The sequence below is a fragment of the Neopelma chrysocephalum genome, unplaced genomic scaffold, assembly GCF_003984885.1.
Source record: "Neopelma chrysocephalum unplaced genomic scaffold, ASM398488v2 Primary Assembly neopelma1_22b, whole genome shotgun sequence".
Lineage (NCBI taxonomy): Eukaryota > Metazoa > Chordata > Aves > Passeriformes > Pipridae > Neopelma > Neopelma chrysocephalum.
Genome location: NW_020897690.1, coordinates 17946424 through 17969372, shown reverse-complemented (window position 1 = coordinate 17969372; position 22949 = coordinate 17946424). Strand labels below are relative to the sequence as shown.

At 38.1% G+C, this 22949-nt stretch overlaps 1 protein-coding gene across 6 annotated transcripts in view; it reads left to right on the top strand.

The window, feature by feature from the left end:
- SEMA5A (semaphorin 5A) overlaps positions 1-22949 on the top strand; it is a 329582-nt gene that overhangs the window by 65148 nt on the left and 241485 nt on the right. For 3 of the 6 annotated variants that reach the window (XM_027681100.1, XM_027681108.1, XM_027681118.1), the window contains exons 2-3: positions 14196-14289; positions 15423-15521. The exons of 1 other annotated variant lie outside the window; for it this stretch is intronic. The gene's annotated coding sequence lies outside the window, so the exon portion shown is untranslated. Of the gene's footprint in view, positions 1-1303; positions 1323-14195; positions 14290-15422; positions 15522-18470; positions 18550-22949 lie in introns of those variants that run through there. 2 more of the 6 variants (XM_027681135.1, XM_027681126.1) reach the window with 2 other exon arrangements.

Genomic DNA, 22949 nt, shown 5'->3' with positions numbered 1-22949 from the left:
GCTTGTGTGCCTTTGTTATTACAGCTGGGTCAGTTTAAACTTGAGTTTCTGGCCTCAAGTTCTCTTCTTCCCTCTAACCCTTTTGTGCCTCAGACCTCACTCAACCCGTGGGAAGTCTGGCACAGAGGAGGAGAAGGAGGACACTGGTAGTGTTTGGACATGCATTCTGAGCATTTCTAGATACCTAACTGTCCCTAATTGTCCTTCATATACTTAGGAGGAGACAAGCTTCAGTACTTTTTGCTAAATGTTTTCCTTATTTTTTTTTTCTTTTTTCAGTTTTAGTTTTCAGTAAGGACTAGGTTTTGTTTGCTTCAAGTACCCCTCTGGTGGTGAAATGGTGGACTATTGATGACTGTGACCAGTGTTTAGAAAAAGTTTTAAGCTAATAAGCAATTGCTATTTCCAGCCACTTTGATGGAGAGTTTAGCTTTTTCAAAATCCAGTTTGAAAAGCTTGTGTTCCTGTCAGGAAAAGAGCAGCCTCTTTTACAGCTTCTAAATAATATACCAAGAGCTGCAACTGCTTTAAAATGAAGGTTCCTAAAGTACAACAAGGTTTATTCTAAATAGCATCTGAGTGTAAGACGTGCATTTCAGGCACATCAGAGGTGGACAGTCAGCCCCATCATCATCATGTATCTAGCAGCAGAGAGAGCTGCAACTAGGTGTTCTGTATAAGAGAGTGCAAAAGAGTCATTGCTGATGTTTTTCCTTGTGTTCAGAAGAGCATTTTTGCACTGCATTTACAGTCTGAGGTCTACTAGCTAGGAAAATTATGTAGATCAAACAAAGACCACACAGTGGTCCTTGTCATTAGGGCATTGTTTTTTCATGGGTTTGGTGGCACAAATATTTTTTTGTAATCAAATCTCAATAAATTGTGATTTGTGACTGGTACACTGTGAACGGATTACTTTAAACATCTTGATGGTGATGTGATTAATCCTATGAGCTGATTACTATTACTTTATAATTTCTGCAGGCTTAATTTGGGGGTTTTTTTTAGGAGGTATTTTTTGTGCTTTGCACAGAGATTGTGGCCCTTTTTGCAACATTTTCTTCTTGCAATTTACAGAAACTTTTATCTGTTCTAATTAAAACCTTGAACACTGTCCCTTTTTTTTGATTATTGTTGTTTCTGTTGTCCCTCCATCTTATCTTCAGTTTCCAGATTGTTCTGAGTCATGTCTGCTGCTTTCATATTTTTCCACTCTTCTCTGAAGATGTGCTGTTTATCAGTGGCAATATTAATTGTAGGATCCATAGTATTCAGTTCTGTACAAGGAAGGGACTTCAATTTGCCCAGTCCAGGAACAGAAGGTAACTGTCCTGTGGGGTGACTTTTTTCCTTGACTCAAAATGCATCTGAGAGTCTGAACTGCAGTATCCTGGTAGCATCCTTGGCAAGGATGAAGCAGTGTCTCTGGAGACACCTTCTATGGTAGAAGCTGAAATAACAATGCAGTGTGTTCATGTCTGGATTTTAGAAAAGTAAGGTTCTCTAAAATCTTACTGTGGGACTTTTGCTGTTGTTTTTTATTTGAATGTGTATTGTAGCCTTTTATTTTTTAAATGAATCACGATTCTTGGTGTAAATTCTCAACTAATTATATGTGATGCTAGGGAAGAAAGACTTAAGACAATTTTTTAGTGACTGATATTTTTCCCCACTGTTTTATGATAAAATATTTTAAGACCTGTAATTGTTTGGGTCACTATCATAAGTAATTCTATTATAGCTCTCTATTTTATATACATACATATGTGTATGTGTGTTGGAATACTTGAATTTTAAAGGTGATGGGAGATGATGTTGGAAATAGTTCCTACAGATTTCTTTTATTTCAGTGCACATTACCTATCCAAGCACACATCATAAAGGATAATTAAATGGTTGTCTCTCGTGTTTCACATTGATGTGATGATGGCTTTACTTCATCTTTCTTTTGCTTACCTACTCCTTAGTATTAAAATTGACTGTCTAGGAAATGGAAAAACAGTGCAACAAAAAGGGATGCTGACATACATAGAAATAATCGCAAATAGTGTCTCCTTTTGTAGTTGAAAGTGACCAGGCTTTCTTAGGACTTTAATGAGAGTTTAGGAAAAGTAAATGGTTTAGTAAGAGTAAATGCCGGATGGGCTTAAGGGATGATTTTCGCTGAGTTGCAAATTTCTGTTGTATTTTAAATACATTCCTCCTTTTGGTTCAGTTTAAAAATCCATGACATAGAAGTGGTTCTTTGAGCTGTTTTGCAGAACTAAGTTATGGCATTTCTTTTTGTGAAAAGCCAAGAGGGAACTCAAAACTTATCATCTGCAGGATGAGGTACTAGTGTTTGAAATTAGTTTTTGCATGCCTGTTGGAGAAAACTCTTAGCCTTCCAAAATGTGGCAGATGATATATTTAAAAGGAATTTCAGAAGAGTTGTCATGCTATTTGAAGTCTAATTTGACTAACCTTGCTATTCAGAAAAACGTTTGAGAATTCCAGGAAACAACTTACCTTTGTTTTTGTTGCTCTTTGAAAGGAGAAATTAAGGGGATGATCCAAGATAAATAATGAAGAATTACATTGTAAAATTAGATCATTAAAAGAGTGCAATGAAACTCTAAAAAACCTTAAAGTGTAGGCCATGAGTCAAGTTTTTACTATAGTAATTCTGTTTGGGAGGTGATTTATTGGGAGCAATGATGCATTCGGCTTCAGAGATGCTGATTTGCTACTTTTACATATGTCTGAAGTTCAAATAGAACAATACCTACAATGAATTTCAAAAAAGAATCAATGGTGAAAGTGTCTTTGAGCATAAGTATTAGTTCTTCTGTGGAAGGGGAAGAACATCCAGTATTTCAGTAAATATAAAAAGTTTTGCATGGTGGTCAGTTTTCTTGAGGATCAAGTAGAATTACTGTGTTGCCAACAAGAGTTTACCTACATCTTTATGTAAGTCTGTCTTGTCTGAGGCCCGTTTTGGGGAGTAGAGAAGCAAGTGAAATGATGTAACTTGTCTGAACTGAACAACTTGTCAAAATCCATCCAGAGCTGTTCTTACATGACAAATAGTTCTCCCTTGCTAATAGTCTCACATCCAGCTTGTTTCAGAGGACCTTATTGCATTTTGTAATATATTAATAGAACCATTTTGTGATACAGATGATTTAAAAATAGGACTATCTGGGAAGAAAGGCAAAGCAAATGAATGCTCTTCTGCTGTAGGATGAAATTATTGGAAATGTTGGATTCATTAATAATCCACTTGTGTTACTACCTCTCCTAGTGTTTTAAGGATGAGCTTCATCTGATACACAGTACCAAGTATCTTGCTTTCTTATTGTCAATATTTCTTATGAGGTGGAGTACTGACTTCCTCATTAGTCCTTTGAGAGTAATTGTAAGTATTCAAAGGCTGAAACTGGAGTTGAATGAATTCCAGTCTTGTTTGTTTGGTGTTTCGTGGAGACCAGTGGGAATGCTTATAGTGACCTGAATGAAATTTTTGCCACTGTTGCTGCTCTCCAACTTTCCCTGTTCCTTTGCCATCAAGGGGACATCTCTGGCACTCTTACCCAATCTTTTTTCTCTAAGGAGGTGCATCACACATTGTAAATAGAATGTCTGTAAAAAAAAAAAAATTGAAAGAAAATAAAAGCTACTCCCCTTGGTTATGCTGTTGCAAATGAAGGTGATGTTTCTTCTGAGGCAATTTTTGTGGAGTACTTCCTAAGAGAGGGGTTGCAGACTTATGTTATTTTTCTGACTTTTTCCATCTTTTCCTTTCTTTGAATTGCTGATACACAGGGGCAAGTAAAAGAGCACTGGAAAAGCTCTGACATAATCTGTTTGATGGAAAACAGAGGGTAAGGCAGAATGGAAGAAAATGCCCAAAGAAATAAACTATGTTCCGATGCAGTATATAGCATATGCAGTTAGCAGTACTAGGTGAGCTTAGGTTTTATACATGTATAAAACTTCGGGTTTTTTACAGGTTTCCCTACAAGATTTCCATTATGCACTTTACGGAGTCAGAACTGAGGTACTCTTGAGTAGCACTAACTGCTTTTATTGACTTCATACCCCACTGTACAGATGAGATGCCTTGAAAATGAGCTTGTTAATTTTGTCATATTTTTTGTCAAAAGACTTTGACATTTCCAAAGATGTCACTCAATAGGATGTAGAGAAAATATTGTGATAACTGTAACTTTCTCTTTTAGCTTCCCCTTATTAATTTCAGCTTTTTGAGAAAACTGCTTTTAATTTACAAACTGGAAGCAAAGCTCTGAACCTGAAAAAAACAATAGGTGTCTTAAATCCCAGTACTATATAGTCTGTTAAAAATTGCAGTAAATTCTACACTATTTAAAAAAAAACCAGAAAACAAAAAAACAAGGAAACCATAGTGCATATAGCCTGAAATTGGTGTATCAAGAAATGTTTATTGCTGTCTTTCATTGTTAGTATTTTTCTGAGCTGCCATTCAGTGGATAGGAGGACAAGGAATTACTGAGTCAGAGGAGGATAGGTCCTGCTTTGTGTTTTGTGCCAATAAGCTCCATTCTAACATCTCTGAGATATATCACCAGCCTGCCATAAGAAGATGTGCAAAATAAAGTAAAAATAGGGTGCTCATCTTTATTTTCCCTGCTCTTTGGTCTCTGCCTCCAGAACTGCCCAGCTCTCCATCTCAAACCATATTAATTGCCTAATCGTCTATTTGCTCTCCCTGCTCTGAGGCTTTAGTGATGAACTATAAGACCCATAGGTCTTCTGTGGAAGAACATGTTCCAATAAGGAAATAGAGAAACCTTTCCTATTTTTTTCCCAGTGATTCCTAGTAGTAGCAAACAAAACAGTGTAAAGGATCTCTTTCTGGAAGTTGGTAGAGAAAATCTGCCAGATGTTGCTGCATCTGAACAGTGACCTTAAGAGGATTTTTCGCGAAGAGGAGGGACTGCAACATAGGTTAAAGTTTTATCAAGAGGAACGTTTTTATGTATTTGGGGCCTAATTTTGGGTAACTGGGGAGGTTTATTTGATCTCTCCAAGACCAAGTTCTCCAGATGCAACGCAGTTAAGATTGTGACTCAGATCTTTGTTTTGTCACTAGAGGAACGATCCGAAGATAACTCTTTGCATAGAAATGTGTGGACACAAACAAAAGTAAAATACATATTTTCATTTTTGTAATCCTTTGACTTTATTTTGATTGGCAGTGGAGGCTAACAGTAGTAGATAAACTGGTTTTAGTTTCTTTTCTGCCACTGAGAAAGGAGAGGGGGAATAAGGATTTTTATAGCTAATCGTATTTCTGGATGAGAGAATAAGAATGCTTCCTTGGGAGAAGGTCGTAAGGAAACTATGAAATGTAGCCCTGCAGCTTGTTGTCTAAATTACAAAAAACTACAGCCTCCAAATACCTGACAGACTCCCTAAAAGTAAGCTGTGTATAATATATGCCTCATCCTTGTTAAAGCAGTGGCTTCACCATGAAGTCTTCTTATTGAGAAAATCAAAGTATGAAAAACAATGGAAAAATAAAAGAAACCTGAAATGTTCTTAAAATGCAGCTGCATCTCTTCTGGAGCTACTACTAATATTTATATGCACATTTAGCATACACACAGTGTGAGTAAGTAAACAGAAATTTGAAGTGGTCTGGGGGTTTAAATGTGCTTTCATGTTTCCTGTTGTTTACACATTTTTGTTCAGTTTCATCTCGTCTGTGATAATGATCTTAAAATACTATAATTTTTTATCAAAATGTAATATATTTTTAACCCTATTACTTTAATGTTATACTATTTAAATCCCATTTTAACATTGTTTTTATATGGGATAATTTAGTATACCCTTCTGTGTGGTCTAATTTTCATTTGCATTCTCTGTGTATCAATACTGCCTTCAGCACAATGTAATGCAAGAGCCAAATTAATTTGTTTTGAAAAAATTCAGACCTTGGGGTAAAAAGTGAGAGAATAAGTTGTGTGGTGGATAAAAGCACTAACAAATGCAGCATGGGCACCAGGCATATGTATTTAGTTTGTGGTAGAGTTTAAACCTTTTCTTAGACAAAGTGTAATTATCTCACAGATTTATCTGCGGTGCAGTTTCTCTTTGTTGCATTGTTTCAAGTTCTCTTACCTTTGAAGGAGGATGAGAACACTGGAATATGGCAACTTTTCCAGCAGTATTGTTTGTATTTCTGAATGGAATACCAGTCTTTACATCAGGATTTCCATGTCAAGTAGGGTGTGTCTTTGCTCTTTCTTCTCCTTGTTTGTGCTATTTATTTACTGCAGTTGTTTTAGGAAAACTTTAGGGGCTTGCTCTGATGCAGATGTTCTAAATAAAATGCCTTTTTGTTCTTATATTAATGGCCCATCTTCGCGAACGAAGATTTGGGGAAAGGTCTTTTTACCTTTCCAGCCTGCGCAATGTATTTTTTAGGTGAGACACAGCCTGCGCTGAACTGAGCCCACCCTTTAATCCTAAGGTTCATCTGCCGGGGCCAAGCGAGCTTGGACAATGGCAGTGAGGTCCTCAGGACGTAGGTTTGTTTAGAGTGTCCTTCTCATAGATGGATGGCCACACAGGGCTAACGACCTCCATCAGGCCAGGAGACCGGGGACTCGAACCCGTGGTCGCAGCAGTGAAAGTCCTGCACGCTAACCACTAGGCCACCAGGGGTCTCTTTCTTCTTATATAATTACATGTGATTGGAAACAGTGGAACCATACAGACGCTTGTACACAGGACGTGGATCCTACCATCCTTTCCTAGTAAGCAAAATCTTCTGCTTCACCATTCAAGTTCTTGAATATTCCTGAAGGCATTTCTAATAGGAGTTTCCTGTTTATTGGTCAGTTTTCTGCAGTTAGTTCTGTATGTATTACTGTTTCCTACAGTTAAGTTATAAATTACCATCTAAATTGTGCTTTTTGGTGAATTGTCAAAGATAACGAAAACCAATATCCGATTCTGAAATTATCATTGCATTTTAGTAAATTTTCCTCAGGACAATGTGCCTGTGCCTCTGCATACTTTTCTGCATAAATTCTCCCAGAGCTTGAATACCAAAACTCTAGATCACTCCCAGCACCAGCCATCAAACTTCTTGTTCTCTTTGATGTTGTGTTTTTACATGAAATTGGGATCTCAAGCAGACTTGAAATACAGAAGCAAAATCAGATCCAGGTATTCCTTCTGTGCTGCCTGAGGTGAACATGTAGGAGACCAGTGTGGTGAATGCAGAATCATGTGCTTCATGCTCTACTTAGTGTGAATGTAATATGCTAGTAGAAAATAAGTACAGGTTCTGTGGATTGGAGATACTGGAGGAGGGCAAGGGGACTGTGAAAGGAAGTTCACTGTGGGCACAGTGCAGAGTAATTTTGGGATCTGTTTCCTGCTTTATCATTTAAGCCTAGTGCACAGAAGAGGATAGAAGACGTTTGTTTTTTCTAACAGCTTATGATGAACTAGGTGTTGTAATGAAATTCTTGACAGGGATCCTACTCCTGCATTAAACTTTCTCCTTCCTTAATTTTGTTAGTACTGAACACAAGAAAAAAAATATGTTGAGGAGCTTGGAAATTATTATGTGTGTCCTCTCTGGGATGATGCCCAGAACTAAAGTGTTTACCTCTGTATATTTGCTTAGCCTGAGGCATCTGTGATTGCTTCAGCACTGTGAGCAGCCGGGAAGACGGGAGTGTGCATGCACGTTGGGTGGCAAAGGGAGGGATAGGCTGCTAGAAGAATGCCAAAGTGTTGAATGCTTTCACTGCTGACGGGGAAAACATTTGGCCCTAGGTAAGAATATTTCAGACAAGTCTTGGAATATGTCCATATCACAACCACCATATTCTTGCTATCTCTACAGTCACCTAAAAAAAACCCAACCCCAAACAAACAACCCCCAAGCATTAAATTTCATGATGAAGAGCGAGTGGAAGAGCTAAGAATCTTGCTGGGGGAAGGGGAGAGCATCTATCAGTTTGCAATCTATGGTATCAGATGGACTGAGCTGTGTTCTTGTTCTGGTGATGGATATGTTAAGTTTTGTCTTTCTCTCATGCATGCTGAGATGGAAAACGGTAAAGCATCCATCATTGAAGGAGAACAATCAAAGCCAGGAAAAAAATGACACAGAATATGAAAGCACCATAGACTAAGAAACTGTTATTAATTCTCTCTCATAGTCTTATATCATAGATGATTCCAACACCTTTGGCCTGGGAACCTAAATTTTATAAAGCTTGTTGATGTGTTGCACCAACCGACATCACATCCCCGACCCCCAGTATTGTTTAAGAACTCTCCCTCCTTTTGGAAAAGGAGACTACAAATCTACTTTTTTTTCTGATACACAAAAAATAAAATTAATAGATTTACCTAGGATTCAGTATGATTCTTGTCTTTAAAATGTAGTTGATATGATTTCTTTAAATAATTTTGGAACATTTAGACTAACAAAGTGGATAAGCCATCTTGTGGAATAAACCAACATGCGTGGAAACTGGCACAGTTTTTAAACACTGTACATTGTAATGGCATTTTGTTGGGGTATTATTACTTCAGCTGCACAGTTATGGGAGCCTGCTGCATAGTAGCAGACACTTTTCTCATAACCTCTGGCTATATGCACTGAGCTGAATTTTCCTCTTCAGACTATCATCTTGAATTCTCCCAGACAACATATCACTGCTTTTTTGTTTTTTTTTTCCTCTGTAGCAGTGCATGCTGTAGGCAATAGTGAGTGTAATACTTTCTGCATTGTTAGGCAATAAGCATTATCAGCAGCTGCAATATTCAGGATTACTCTTTTTGTTATTATTTGGCATCTGCAGTACCTACATGAATCTGTTCAGTCCTGTTTCTCCAGAAGGCAGCTGGGCTCTCTGACTGAGAGAACATAACCATAAAGTTTTTATGCAATTGTCACTATACTCAGGAGTTCACTATTAATTGGAACTACAGTTTTCACAATGCAGTTCACTGATGTATAAAAAACTTGTGTTTTATTTAAAGAAAATAGGCTATATGAAAAAATGTCTTCGCATTTTATAATGGTGAAGTGGGGACAGATCAAGGTTCTCAAAGCTGCACCACAAATCAGTTCCCGACTGAGAATTATAATCCAGACCTCATAACTCCAAGTTCATTCTTGGTCCGCTAGCAAGCAGATGTCTCTGAATTAATTATGCTACAGAAAATGTATCAGCTGGTATCCTGCAGTACAGCAAATGTATTTCAGAATATTAAATAAAAGCCAGGACTTTCCTTGGAGTTGTGGACTTTCTTTTTTCTCTAAAAGATGTCTATCATCTGAACTTCATTTGAATTTTTTAAAACTAGAATAAAAATGTTCACTGTCTTTTGCAAAAGGTCAGAGAAACAATATTTTTATGGTTACGTGTTTAAAGATGCGTTTACTTAGTATTTATCTTCATTGATATCCATAGTTTTGGTTTTGCCTTTCTTAGCTTACTTGCCATCTTTGGAAAATAAAGGAACCATATACTGGTTAATGAAAGATAGGGAGCAACTGTTTGGTTTCATGCAGACTAAGTGTGTATATTACAGGGTATTGTTTTGCTTGTTTTTCCTAAATTGTCATAGATATTGGAGAACTTACATGGTGATCAATTAAAATTAAAGTTTACATGCTAACATCAGTTATCAGTGTACCACTTAAATTGGAGAATCAGTTAGGACATGAAATTACTGGGCAGAATTCAATAACAGGAATAACATTTTATCCCATGGGCAGTTGCACTCTTATTAGGGTGGGTGGAATGATGTTAAGACTATATTTCTTATAAGTGAGAATTGTAGAAGAGGTAGAAGCTATGCTATGTTGTATTTTGGGGGAGAAGGGAAAGTTCTCAAGAAGACTGTCCCATGGTATCCTTCTGCAATATTAAAATGCACATGCACACGCACACGCCCCAAACCAAATGAAAAAACACCAAACCCAAACCAAACACAACACATCTATTAAATTTCATCTTAAGGACACCTCAAAATGCTAGAAACATTTATTTTTATCTAAATCTTGTAGACAGACACACACAAATCTAGTGTACGTTATGCTACAGTGTTTATTAATTTTTTCGTTGACTTTCATTATGAAGTTGATTTCTCTGGTCATGACACTTTCAACCATTTGTGTCCTCAGTACTAGCACCATTTGGCTGAAAGGTGGTAAAAGGTGTTATTCATGTCAGTATCCTGGAACTGTAAAAGTCTGCCTGGATTATCAAACCAGTGAAATTCAGGTTCAGAAAACCATGTAAAAGTTTGGAGACATGTAGGCAGAAAATATCAGTGGCAACAGAGCGCTAGAAATGTCCTTTAGACTTCAGTCAAAGACCAGAAAAGCACAAGGATAAATGGTGTCACACTCAAAAATAAATATTTTAAGAACTTCTGCTGTCAAATGCAAGGAGATCAGAGTTGTATCAGAATTGATTTATTTTAAATAAAATTACTCAGTTGCGTAATTTGCAGAAAGTTGGATAAAGGCCATGTTTCCCCTGCTCTTTGAAGTCTTCATGAAAAAACATGACTTCAGTGGGAGCAAGACCACAGTAATTTATCCTTTATTACTGTTTTTCTCCATCTCTGCCATTTTAAACTAGGTAATACTGTTTGTTCTGTCAGCAGTCTTAATAATGTATTATACTTTAAAAATTACTATTTTGGGAATCATGGTGGGGGTTTTTTTGCAAGACCAAAGTGCTGCTCTTGGGCTATAAATCTGTGGTGGTTGGTTAAAAGGTTAAATGTACATTAACATGTCCTGTCACTTTGACCTAGATGGAGTTAAAGCAAGTAGTGGGGCAAGTTCAGTGGCTTTAAATGAGCTATTATTAGTCAAATCCCTGCAAAGCCAAATGAATGTTATGTCATTCTGTTTTATAATTTTCAACCAGAGAGCTCTGGCCAACTGTTAACTTCACATATTCTGATCTATGCTTTCCTGTTAGCGATACGTTTCCTGTCCTGGCACTCCAGTCTCTACATTTTTTCTTATTTTGGCCTCGTGGAAAATAAAGTGTTACTGTAAATAGAGTTAAAGCTATATGTTACTCATGAAACTCATTTTAAAGACCTTCCCTTTCAGTAAAACTGGGGAAAAAAAAGATACCATGGCCAATAGTATAGCTAGCAGCATGAAGAATATGACCAGGGTTCATTTTCCTGAACACTGGCACATGTTACACCAAGTAGAGTGAGTCTATTGCACTCAGATCTATTGCTTATGTAATTTATATGTGGCAGTGTGAGTACATGTGTACAGATGTCCACAGTTGTTCATGACTTGGAGCTTGTGCTCAGCAAGTCAAGAACAATGCTGTCAGAGAGTCCTGGTACTCCTCCTGTTTTGTCCAGATGTGATTTTTGAGTTGAACCAGTAGACACACGTGTCAAGATCTGGAAGCTTCCCAGCTCTGCATGTGGAACAGAAGTGGATGTAGCACCCTGTACATTGATCTTCTGTTCTGCAGTATGTGTCTGCAGACATTGGTCTGTTTAGGTTGCGGTTGTGTGGGCTAGTTCTGTGGTCTCAAGCAGCAGTGACAGGGGCATGTTCAAGAATGTGATTGATTTTTCATTTGTTGCGCTTTTTTGCCTAAAAATTCCTACATTTATTTTGTTTTGGTTTTACTCTGTCCAATATTTTGATTTGGAAAGCATATAAACAAAATGCTACTTTATAAGAAGGATATTCCTGTTTTTTCCATGTTCCTTATGCCTAGATTCTGCTTAATAATTTCCATCTTTCTCATTTTTTAGTCAAGTAAATAAGATAGGTTTAGTGAGATCTTTTTGATTATGCAAGGATCTCTTCAGTGTGAAAAGAGAAAGGTGAATAGTAATATTAGCTAGTATATATTATAAAGTTCGTTTTTGTAGAGGAAAATGTTAGCTTTTGTAGAAGAAACACAAAGTTGTAGATAGCAGTTGTTGTAACCATTCATCCTTGATTCATCCCTGAAAGTAGGATATATTTTCATAATGCAGGCATGTTTTGGAGGAAGGTAAGAGGAAGGTGAATATTTGTATCTTTTTATTCCTGCTCTTATTTTCCTTCATCCTTCTCAGTTTTGGTACACTTGCGGTTTTGACAAGGTTTTCTCTCTTGCCAGGTATCAACAAAAGCAAATAATGTGTTCAATAGGATTTTAAAGAGTACCTAAAGTTTACTTACATTTGCTCAGTTCTCCTGTGCATAGACGGTGAGAACACTGAAGTGGGGGAAAGCTCATCTACCTGGTGTTCTTGCCACTTCTACTTCAGCCCCACCAACATCAGCAGAAGTCACTTGAAGCAGCTTGCGTAACTCACGCTGTCATCTTTGTGGAGCAAAAGCCAATGCTGGCTGGTGATGTGGAACAAACATGTTCTTATCCCATTCGGTGTTCTTTTTTGTGTTGTGAGGTGAGCACTTCTTGTCATTAGGTGTTGTATGAAAATCCTGAGTCCTGGGCAAGCTCCCAAGGTGACTGGGTAAGGTGAGGTAGCTGCTGTAGCACACTGCCTGAGTAATGCCATGCAGCTACAACAGAAGTGGGAAGTCTCAGTGTGCAGACGAGCCACGCTGTCTAGACATGCTGCTATTATTTCTTTGCTCAATTCAGTGTGTAGCCAAATATCTTTTCAAGTGTACTAGACGGATGTGAATACAGTGCCCACAGCCATAGAACAGCGAAGGCTCTTAACTGCATATACGCTCTCCTCCACGCCCCTGCCAGATTTAATCATACTGCTTGGTCATACCAGTAACTTTAGTACCATATTCTATCAGCAGCAGAAAACAGCATTTCTATTTGTTTATTATTAAATCTAGTGAAGATTTCTTCCACTAGTATACAACTAGAATACACCTATGTGTATTTTTATCCATGTGTATTTTATCCCCCGCCCTTCCATTCTTTTAAATTAATGTGCTTCTGGGCAAATAAAATGTACCATGGCTGAATTCCCCTGTTGTATACCTCTGTTTGTCATTGAGAGCAGAGACAAACAGCTGTCTGAAAAGTGAGTTTGTCTGTTGTTTTCCCTGGCCATTTTCATAAAAGTTTTTGTGTTTAACTGAAACTGATGATCATTTTCAGAAGTCAATTTGAAAGGAAAGAGTGGGAGACTCAGGTATGAGACAAAGCCACTGTAGCCTTTTTGCCTTAGCAAATGATGATAAACCAAAACAAGATTAAACTAAAACATGGTTGTATATCTCCCAGTATAGTAATTGATGTTTTTTTTGCAGTTAGTCTTCTGATTTTGGTGGCCTTATTTACAATTTCTGTAAGACTGGTTTGGAGTTGGCTGAGTTGACCTAATTTTAACTTAACTAAGTGAATATTCAGGCTAGTTTCTGGTGTTATCTTACCCACAACATGTACTGTATTGTGCCCAATTAGAGTGCCACCACAGTAATAGGAGCAGCAGGGTTGACATGAATGAATGTACAGGCAGCAAGTGGTGAATCTGTAGAAATGCAACCTTTATGAGTTGGTTTGTGTGTGTGTGTGCATGTTTTCCCTAAATTAGTAAGGTGGATTCATACCCTGCTTTCCAGTTTTGTTTTGGTAATTATTACGATTGGAATAAAAGTAAACTTGCCAAAGCTTTTATTTTAATCAAATAAAATCTGAGGTGTTTATATAGAAGTAAGGATTGTGAAGTCAGTGGTGAAGGGAGAGCGGGCAGGTTGAAATGCATATAGAAAGAGCTAGTGCTGTTCGGCCTGTTTAGAAAAATTGAGGTATACAGCCTTCTTTGTAATGTTTCAAAGCCTAATAATTCAGCTGCTCATTTTGGTGTAGTGAGTGTGTACATAAATCACTAGCATGCTGCATCTTAGAGATGGGTTTCTTTTAGTTGCCTGTAGAACTTACTGCACAATAACAGTTATAATTAATTACTTGACAGACTGAATGTCTCAGAGTAGTTTGTCATCAACATGCACGGGTGGCGGGTAGTTATGCTGAGGTGTTCAAGTATTCTCTGGTACACAGTAATATAAAAAGCAGAATTTGGTCGTCTTCCAAGTTTTAAATTTGTCCTTGAGTTTCTGAAAAGTCTGAGGCAAAGAAAAGGTGGTGCAAGGTCTTCTTGACAATATAAGCTTCTCCCACCACCTTGGACTGTGAAATTGAAAGTGCTTTTCTCTCTTTTAGCTTTGATTGATCCCTGTGCCATGAAGAACACTATCTAAGTCTACTCTTGGCAACTTCTACAGAGGAGTTTGACATCACTGAATTTCACAGAGGGGTGTGTATATGCACGCATATTATATAGATTCTTAATTTAGAAGAAAACATGTAAATTATAATCTGAAGTACTTGGCGATAGGAAGAAAGGGATTCATGAGAAATTTTGATATTGTGAACCTAAATCTGAATCTTTGTTGTCTAACCTGGAGAGTTCTTCTTGGTCGTACGATGTTTGCAAATATTTTTATGCAGTACTGCTTATGCATTTGGCAGATTTCCTGAGACTCTCATAGGTCAGGAAAGCCCTGGAAAAAAAATCACAAGCACTTCCAGTCATCTAGCACAGTCATTTTGTATAAGTGAGTCAACAGAGTGGAACAATGACTCCTTTTTTTGCCTCATGTCTCTGTTTAGGTTCAAGGGTGAACTGTTGATTGCTAGAGTATTTGTTCTGTGCATAGTCATTCTCAATCTAGGAAAGGAAAGCTTATAGTGGATGGAATATCACTGTTTTTTCTTGTGAAGTGAGTCGGGCTATTCAAGTCTTGCTGTTTCAAGTAGAGGTAGCAGTATGATTAGCAGTACCTTCTTTGTTTCAATAAAGAAAAAAGCAAGATAATTTTGTGAATATTATATTGTCTTTCTTTTTCCTACAAAATGGGTTAACATCTTGAAGTGTGCTTAATGATGCATCTCTTGCTTGAAAATGTCTTCTGTATTGTTTTGAGATGTTAGACAGTAACTGCATTGTTTTGTCTTGAACTTTATGTTTTATGGAAAAATGAAAGAACATTAAAGTTTTACCCATCTGAATTTTTTCATGGATTTCACTTGGGGACAGATTTCAACCTATGTCTTAGTCATGTTTAATTTTAGTGATAGTTAGGGGACCAAGACAGAATTTTACGATAAGGTTTTTTCTCAAATCCTTGTCCCATGGATTTTGGTAATTCTATGACAAGCACTCCTCTTCTGGTTCTCATGCTAAGCTGCCAGATATTTTAAAGAGTGATTTTTTTTTCCATCTCTTTCTGTTTGCTCCTTGTTCACACTCTGTAGTTAAAGTGCCTTACATTTCTAATTTATTGTCTTGGGAGACATGCTTTATGTCTGCTATAAATGTCCGAGAATTGCTGATGAGCTGTCTCTTCAATACCTATTATTTCTCTTTTGTGTTTCCTTAACTCCTAGGAGCATACAACAAAGTAGACCCAGGACCCCCCTGTCCTAGGCTTTGCACAAACGCTGAAGAGAGGCAGTAGGTGATTACAGAGGGATGGTGACTAAAAGGTAGGTAAGAGACTGTATTTTGTTCAGTGGGTAGATGGTGATGTCATAGAGAGATTGTAAGATGATGTCTGCAAGAAGACTTGTGAGATGGCTTTGTAGACCATTACAGTTATTCTGCCTTTCTCTTTCCCCTAACCTAAGGAAATTCAAGAAATGGAAATGGGTGGAATGCCAGAAAAAGAACCTGCAATTTTCTTCTCTTCTTGCCTCTCCTAAACTATGCTCAAAAAAGGAAACTATCTAAAAATGGGGATGTTTGTTCAAAGAAAAACTGGAAGGGGAACTGTAAGAGTAACATGTTTGTAGGTGGCAGAGGTACTGTTTCAGGATGCTGTTTTGGAGGCTCCACACAAATGCTTACCATCAGTCTAAAAATGTCCTAGGAAAAAGGAAGCCTGTATAGCTAAATGACAAGGTATAGGAGACCGTTAAAAGCAAGAGGACATCTTAAAAAAAGCTGTGTCTGTGTTCAGAGAAGGAAATAGGACCAAAACATTCCCCTATCAGGCTACACATAAAATTAATGAATGTTTTTCTCAATCACACCAATAGCAGGAAGCCATCTGTAGAGTCTGTGTGGCCTGTGTATAATGACATTATGAAATGAATGATCTGAGATAAAGCAATGGCAGAAAACTAAGTCATTCTTGTGTGTATGTGCTCACCACGGAAAAGCATGGGGTGGTTCCTGTTTTGGAAGCCTTCTTATGGGAGGCTTATGGAATTGCCTTTCTCAACTGGAAGCACTTGTAGGCGAGATTGTGGAACAAATTGCACGTTCTCAATTTAACAGGTCCAGATGTAGTTTAACTAGGTTTTTTTAGGAATGGTAGAGGGAAATAGAACAGCTACAGGCTGTGGCATGCAACCTCTTGCTTTAAAGTGTCTCAGCAGTTGAGTACTTGAAGATGTCTAATTTTATGCCATATTTCAGGGGTGTTTTAGGAAAAGCTTTTTCATGAGGAGGGTAGTGCAGCGCTGACTAAAGTTACCTCGGGGTGGAGTGGGGGTGGCATCTCTCCCAGTGGGAGCTTTCAAGTTTTAGTTGGACAGTGCTACAGCTGACCTGACCTACTGTGGCTTTTAGTGATTGGACAGACTGGATGTCTCCCAGAGATCCCACCTAGCCAGCATATGATGTGCTGTTCTGGTGTCCTCATCCCAAAACAAGTGGGGTAGAGCTGGAAAAGTTTCAGAGAAGGGCAAGAAGAATGAAGAGGGGCAGCAGGACACAGAAGACGCCCATGGAGCAGCATCCATACAGGAACAACTAACTAGATGAGAGTCTCCATACTGGAAAAGAGATAGTGGCCAGATGCTAAAGCTAGATGTCTATAAAATTATAAAAGCTGTGAGGTGTGTGGATGGGAAATGAATACTCAGTGCCACCTAATTTTGTATTAGAAGAGACATGAGTTATGAAACAAGTGGGGAATAGTTTTAAAGCTAGAAAAAGTGGTAGGGTTTTTTTGCATAGTAAGTAATTCTGAAATTCCCTGTCACAGCATGCTATGTGTGCTTCATGGGTGTATAGAGCTGCTGAACAAAGTCGGATAAAGAGGTGGAAAAAAAAGAGGAATTTAAAAAAAAGAAAGAAGTGATAAAGGCACTACCTCTACGTAAGGAAGTTACTGAGCGGCAAACTGTGGAAAGGGTGCAGTGTTTTGGGGAGAGTGGAAGAGAATATTGTATATGACTGCGCTAGTTTCCACTCTTTCTTTAGACCTCTGCTCTTGGCTGCTCCTGGAGATGGAGTAGTAGGTCAGGCTGAATGTTTTGCCTGAGCCAGTTTTGTCATTTCATTTGGGCTAAACAGCCAGCTTGACCCACTGTGGTGGTTCTTACATGCTATTTTATAAACAGTAAGGTTGCAGGGTGCAGTCCCAGAAGAGTACTCTGTTGCTAAAAGTATTTTTAAAAATGCTAAGCTGTTATGTAATTTGAAGTCTCACACTGTGCTTGGAGACTTTTCCTTCATTGTAAGATAAATGCTTTTAATGTTATTTTGGCACTTGATAAATTACAATTAAATTTGTTTTAATATTTTCAAGCTGTTTCATTGAGAGTTCAGTTTTTAGTCCAAAAATCTCAGTTTTTTCTTACTGTGTTCTCTGTACAGTCTGTAGTGCTTTTCACACAGAGAGGAATTACCAGAACACCTCTTTTCAATTTGTAAGTTCTAGTGACACCCGTTTTGTTGTAGAGCGAATATCCTTTGAGGGGAGAGATAAGCAAAGCCTAGAGAGAGTACAAAGACATTAAGAAAAGAGTGCTGAATTTGGAGATACTTCTGTGTTTGTAATTCATTTGAGAAGCCAAATGTTGGAGTTATATTATGACATCAAAGGGGAAAGGCTAAAAGTGTGACAGGGTTTCATAATGATAGCCATTGAAATGGCCAGAACAGATAAGGCTACTGGAAGAAAGATGGTCACAGGAGAAGATTAGTGGAAAATAGGTAAATTTATCTGAAGGAATTGAATGAAAAGAGGTAAGTAAGCAAAGTTGAGAAACTACTGAGTAAAGTTCTGAAGAATTAACAGAATTGAAGGAGCTTAGAGAGGAACAGATACTGTGAATGAAGGAAACAGTGTCTTTGGTTTTCCATCAGTGGTTTATGCACCTGAGATGGATGGATCTACGCAAGTATTAAAGTATATTCAAATTTCCTGTACCAGTAGCTGTACTTCCTCTGAGAAATTTTCCAAGGGGACTTGAAATCAAAAAACACAGGAGGAGAAAACAATGTTTTTTGCATTAGATTAGAGAGGTTAGTTGCTCTTGATAAAAATGAATTTTGTTAAAATAGTAGCAAAAATGAGACTAAAAAGCTGAAATGGAAACTCTAAGGATTTCTAAGTAACATGGCCAAAACTTGCAAAGACACAAATGGTATGAATATTTCAAATAGTGGTATTCAGTCCTGATAAAAGAGTATTTTTCTTCCAGGAAGAGGGGATACAAGGGTGTGTTTTTAGATAAATGGAAGGGAATTGCAGAATAGGAGCAGTTACAAGGGAAAGAAGAGGTATGTTACATAGGTCATTACTAATTTAAAGTATTGCTTAGGTCAGCCATTTCCCTACCCACCTAATTCTTTGAGCTCATCCACTTGTGAAGAAAAGTCCTTCTTCCTGGCCCTTCTAACTCATCTGGTGTGTTCCTTGTGGCACTGTGTGTGTAGTGATTGGAGACTTCCCTTTGTTGTCGACTTGTGGAATTTTAACAAATTAAACATAACAATGAAAAGCTTATTAGTAGTAGTTGTTGTTCTTTGTTAAAAGGAACCTGCATTGCTTCAAAACAGCAATAGCAATTTCAGAGTTGAAGGAGCTTCATTCTCTTTCAGACACTGTGCCTGGTATGTAACATAACCACAGACCATTGAGCTGCAAACAACTTTGTACTGAAGTGATGAATTGTGCTGTGCTTTAATCTGCATATGGGGTGAAGAAGGATCAGAGAGGGATGGATGAGGTCACTGTGTCTAATGGAAAGACCCTTTGTTTCTTGCTACAGAAAATGAGACTCTTCCTATTAAAGCTAGTTAAATCTCTAAGATTAATGGCATCTAGAAGCAGGGTTTTAACACCTGGTGTGAAACTAAATGGTCTTTGATTTATAATTTTATTTTATTTTTTTTAATGCTTAAAATTCTGTTAGGGATAAGGTTCATCTTCTCCCTCACTGGCTCAACTGCCTCCTCCAGGTCACATTCCTTGCCACAGAGAAACTGCCTATAAGTATTCCAGATATCTCTCATTTGCCCGAAGTCTCTTGGTTCCTTTCTCTCATCTTGATTGAAAACGTCTGAAGAATTTATCGAAAAGGGCACTGTTTTGAGATCCATTGAGTTGACTCTGTTGATCCAGGTTTGGTGCATTTATAAATATTTTTTTTTTCATGTGACACAGATTTTCATACTTGCACTAATATATGTATAATCTGTGTGCTCTGGAAGCCCTTTCTGCAACACCACTGAAGAAGTTTGAATTATTTTTCGCTCGGCTTCAGATTGCATCTTTATAAAATATGGTGGAATCCAGTGCTGGAAAACATGCAAGATTGACAGCCCTGGAAATTGAAATCCCTGTTTATCCATGTACTAGCTAGCACAGCCAAGCTGTAGCAGACTCTCTGTCTTGGCAGTACAACTCACGTTTAACCTGATGAGATGACCTTCAGTTATTTATTATTTACAGAGCACTGAAGGTTTGCAAAGATTTTTCATAGTGAGAGCAACATGTTTCAATTTGTGTTTTCAACATCTTTCTGTATGATGTGTTTATTACAGTATAAATACAGGTTTGTGTCTTTAAAAAAGCAGAGCTATGAACTCTGCACTGAATTTTTCCTGTGAAAGAGATGTATTTATGTACAGTTATGTAATTAGTTGTAGAAATTGATAAGGCTGTAGTGAAAAAAAACAGAATGCATCATGGTGACATTAGCAATATAGAATTTCTGCTAGATCAGTCTGCAACTTGTCCCATTAGTGTCATGGTGAAGTGATTTGTAACAGAGGAAAGACTTGGCCAGGTATGAACTCAGGGGAATTTTTTCTTGTATCCAAACTGAGCTTTTGGGACCCTTAAGTGGCATGCAAGTCCCATCCTCTCTCTGGGAGGAAGTACACTAAGGTAGAGCACACACATCATGCTAGAAAGTTTGTTATTACTCTTTGGTAAATTGAGAATCATTCACATTTTAAATCTGTCTTCTCAATTTCCTAACCCATTTCCTAACCCAGCCATAAATTCCCAATTTTTAACTTGGCCAGATGCATACAATGTAAGCAAGTTTCTTTGTTTAGTGTGTTTTTGTGTCCAGTCTCTTTTCTTTTTGCCCCTCTTTAGATCAAATTCTGCATTTCATTATTACACAGACTACCAATGGAAAAGCCTTGCATTTTCCTTCTGGGTTCTTTATTTTGAATTCCAACAATCAATTCCACAGACCCTTCTCATATGCATGATACTTGTGTCTAGTTGCACCACTGCTACATAAACTGACACTTTTCTGCTCTGATTTAATAATTATTCAACACCACACCTGCAGCTAAAGGGAGGGTTTTATTTGTAAGACATTTTGTTGTACTTGTGGTTTTTTTTGTGTCATTAACAGAGGCCATTTACAAGAGTTCTTTGTTTGTTTGGTTGGTTTTTTAGGGTTTTTTTAAATGGTCATTTTCCTTAATATTCCTTCTACAGCTTTGTGCTTGGACTGTTGTTCTTGAAGTAGATTTAACAGCATGCCATTCTGTAGTAATATGCAAATGACATCAAAGCAGAGACTTGGTAAATAAAGGAGAAAAAATATAACTGCAAAAGGATTACAAAAAAGGGGAAGGGATGGAGATTCTAACTTTGCAAGAGCATTTTTAGTACCACTGTCAGGCAGTGATACAAAGAAATAAAAACAAATACAGGAAAGGAAAGGTAGTGTTTTAGCATTTCCTTTGTGTTTAAATAAATACCCTCTCCCGCTGATGAAAGAAGGTTTTGGTTCTCAAAAAGGAGAGGAATAGGTCTACAGAGACTGGAAGGTGGGTTTATCAATATGCCTTGATTTGTAGGCAGCTAATGAATTCCTGTACTCTGAGCTCCATCCTTTCTTAGGGCATAGTGGAAGGTAGTGTTCATGCAGTGGGATTGCTGGTCACCTATTTTGGAACACATCAAGAATGAATGGGCTATTCCACAACCACTCTCAACATCTTGGGTACAGCTTTCCTATCTTTCTTATTTACTCTCTTGTCGTGCATGCCATGACTCCACCACATAACCTACATGATGATGGGCACTGAGTGGTCCTGTCATTATCTGCCAAGTTCAAGCCTCAGCTGCCAGTGTGAGGATGGTTTTAAAGGACTCTGTAAAGGAGCACCTCAGGATCTGTTGACTTTTAAAATTGAACTGGTGTCTTTGTTTCTCAAAGGGCGGGAGTACTCATAGTCAAGCAGAGACTTTGTCTTTTAACCCACCAATCTCCTCAGACATCAGTACATTCAGTGTAGTATGCCAAATTTTTGTATCCTAAGCAAATGGGCAAAGAGGTTGGTCTGGCTTGCCCTGGATGCATTGGCTGGCAGGTCTGCAGCTCAGGGTGAGCTAAAGGCATGGATGGGCTCATAAGTGCACCATCCTTCATGCTGCTGAGGACTGGGATTTTGGGATACCTTATACCAAATTTTTGTACCCTGCATTCAGCTTAGGACTGAGATGCCTGTTTCTCAGTTTGAGGTATTGAGGGAAAGTGAGAAGGAAGCTGGGCTCTGGTGGAGGGAGAGTGGAAAGGGCGAGATCTGTGTGTAGCAGTAGATGCATTGTCATCTAATGAGCACAGCTTCTCTCAGGCTTTACACTTCTTTTATACAGCAGCCGTGGTGGTCTTAAAAATGCATCTGGTGGCTGGTTTCTCTTTGGGGCAGGAGATGATCTGAAGGAGAAAATGGTGCCAATCATGAGTGAGCATATGGATCTGGGTGTTGAGACGTTGTCATCAGATGATATTGGACTAAACTTCAATAGAACCAACTGCTAGGAAGATCTGGATTGGTTGGGAGCTAGGGTCTTTGCTCAGGATGTGGTGTTGGAACACCACCATTGTAGACACGGTATGGAAGAAGATGAAGGACCAGGCCAGCAAAGTGAAATGGAGGCTATCTATACAGGTCTACCTGTGGCAATACCGTAGCTTACTGCCATGGGCTGTTGTCTAAGTGGGCATGTGGTCCTGCCAGCAAAGTGTATGATGTTCAACTGTGGCATGTCCGTGTGTTGGTATTTTGATTATTTGTTCATCCCAGGAGAGGGTGCTCTGCCTGTGCCATGTATGCATTTGGGTTTTTTTAAGGAACTCAATATATGAGAGTGTGAAGATGTACAGAAAGGAGCCCAATATGGCTTTTGAGTATACATCTTGATGATCTCAGGCAGCACTAGCTAAGGACTAGCTATATAGATATAAGGACCTTATAGACTGCAGGTCATTGTAAACTAATGGTGTGCTGGAGAGTTGGTGCAGTGGGATGGGAGGAGGCTTTCCATAGGCTGTTGCTGCGACACCACCAAATGTATTGTATGGCATAAAATGTAGGGATGGTCAGGAACCTTCCCATTAAGCACCTGTGTGGTTACTAGAAAATTTCGATACGAGCTAAACAATCCAAGAAAGCTGAATCAGTGTCTTTATTGTTAGGAAAATCTGAGGGAAGACATAATTGTTGTATGTGTTTCTATTTATGAACTCAAGATGACTTTGACACATTTGGTCTCTGAAGTTTAGATTCCTCAAAAGGAGCAGTCTGAGATATGTTTCAGTGCATGCAATCTGTGCATACATACTGTATATAAGTTTCCAAAGTGATAAATGAAAAATGATAGCTGCAAAGCTACAGAAGTCTAAAGTGATTTTGGATATGATGGA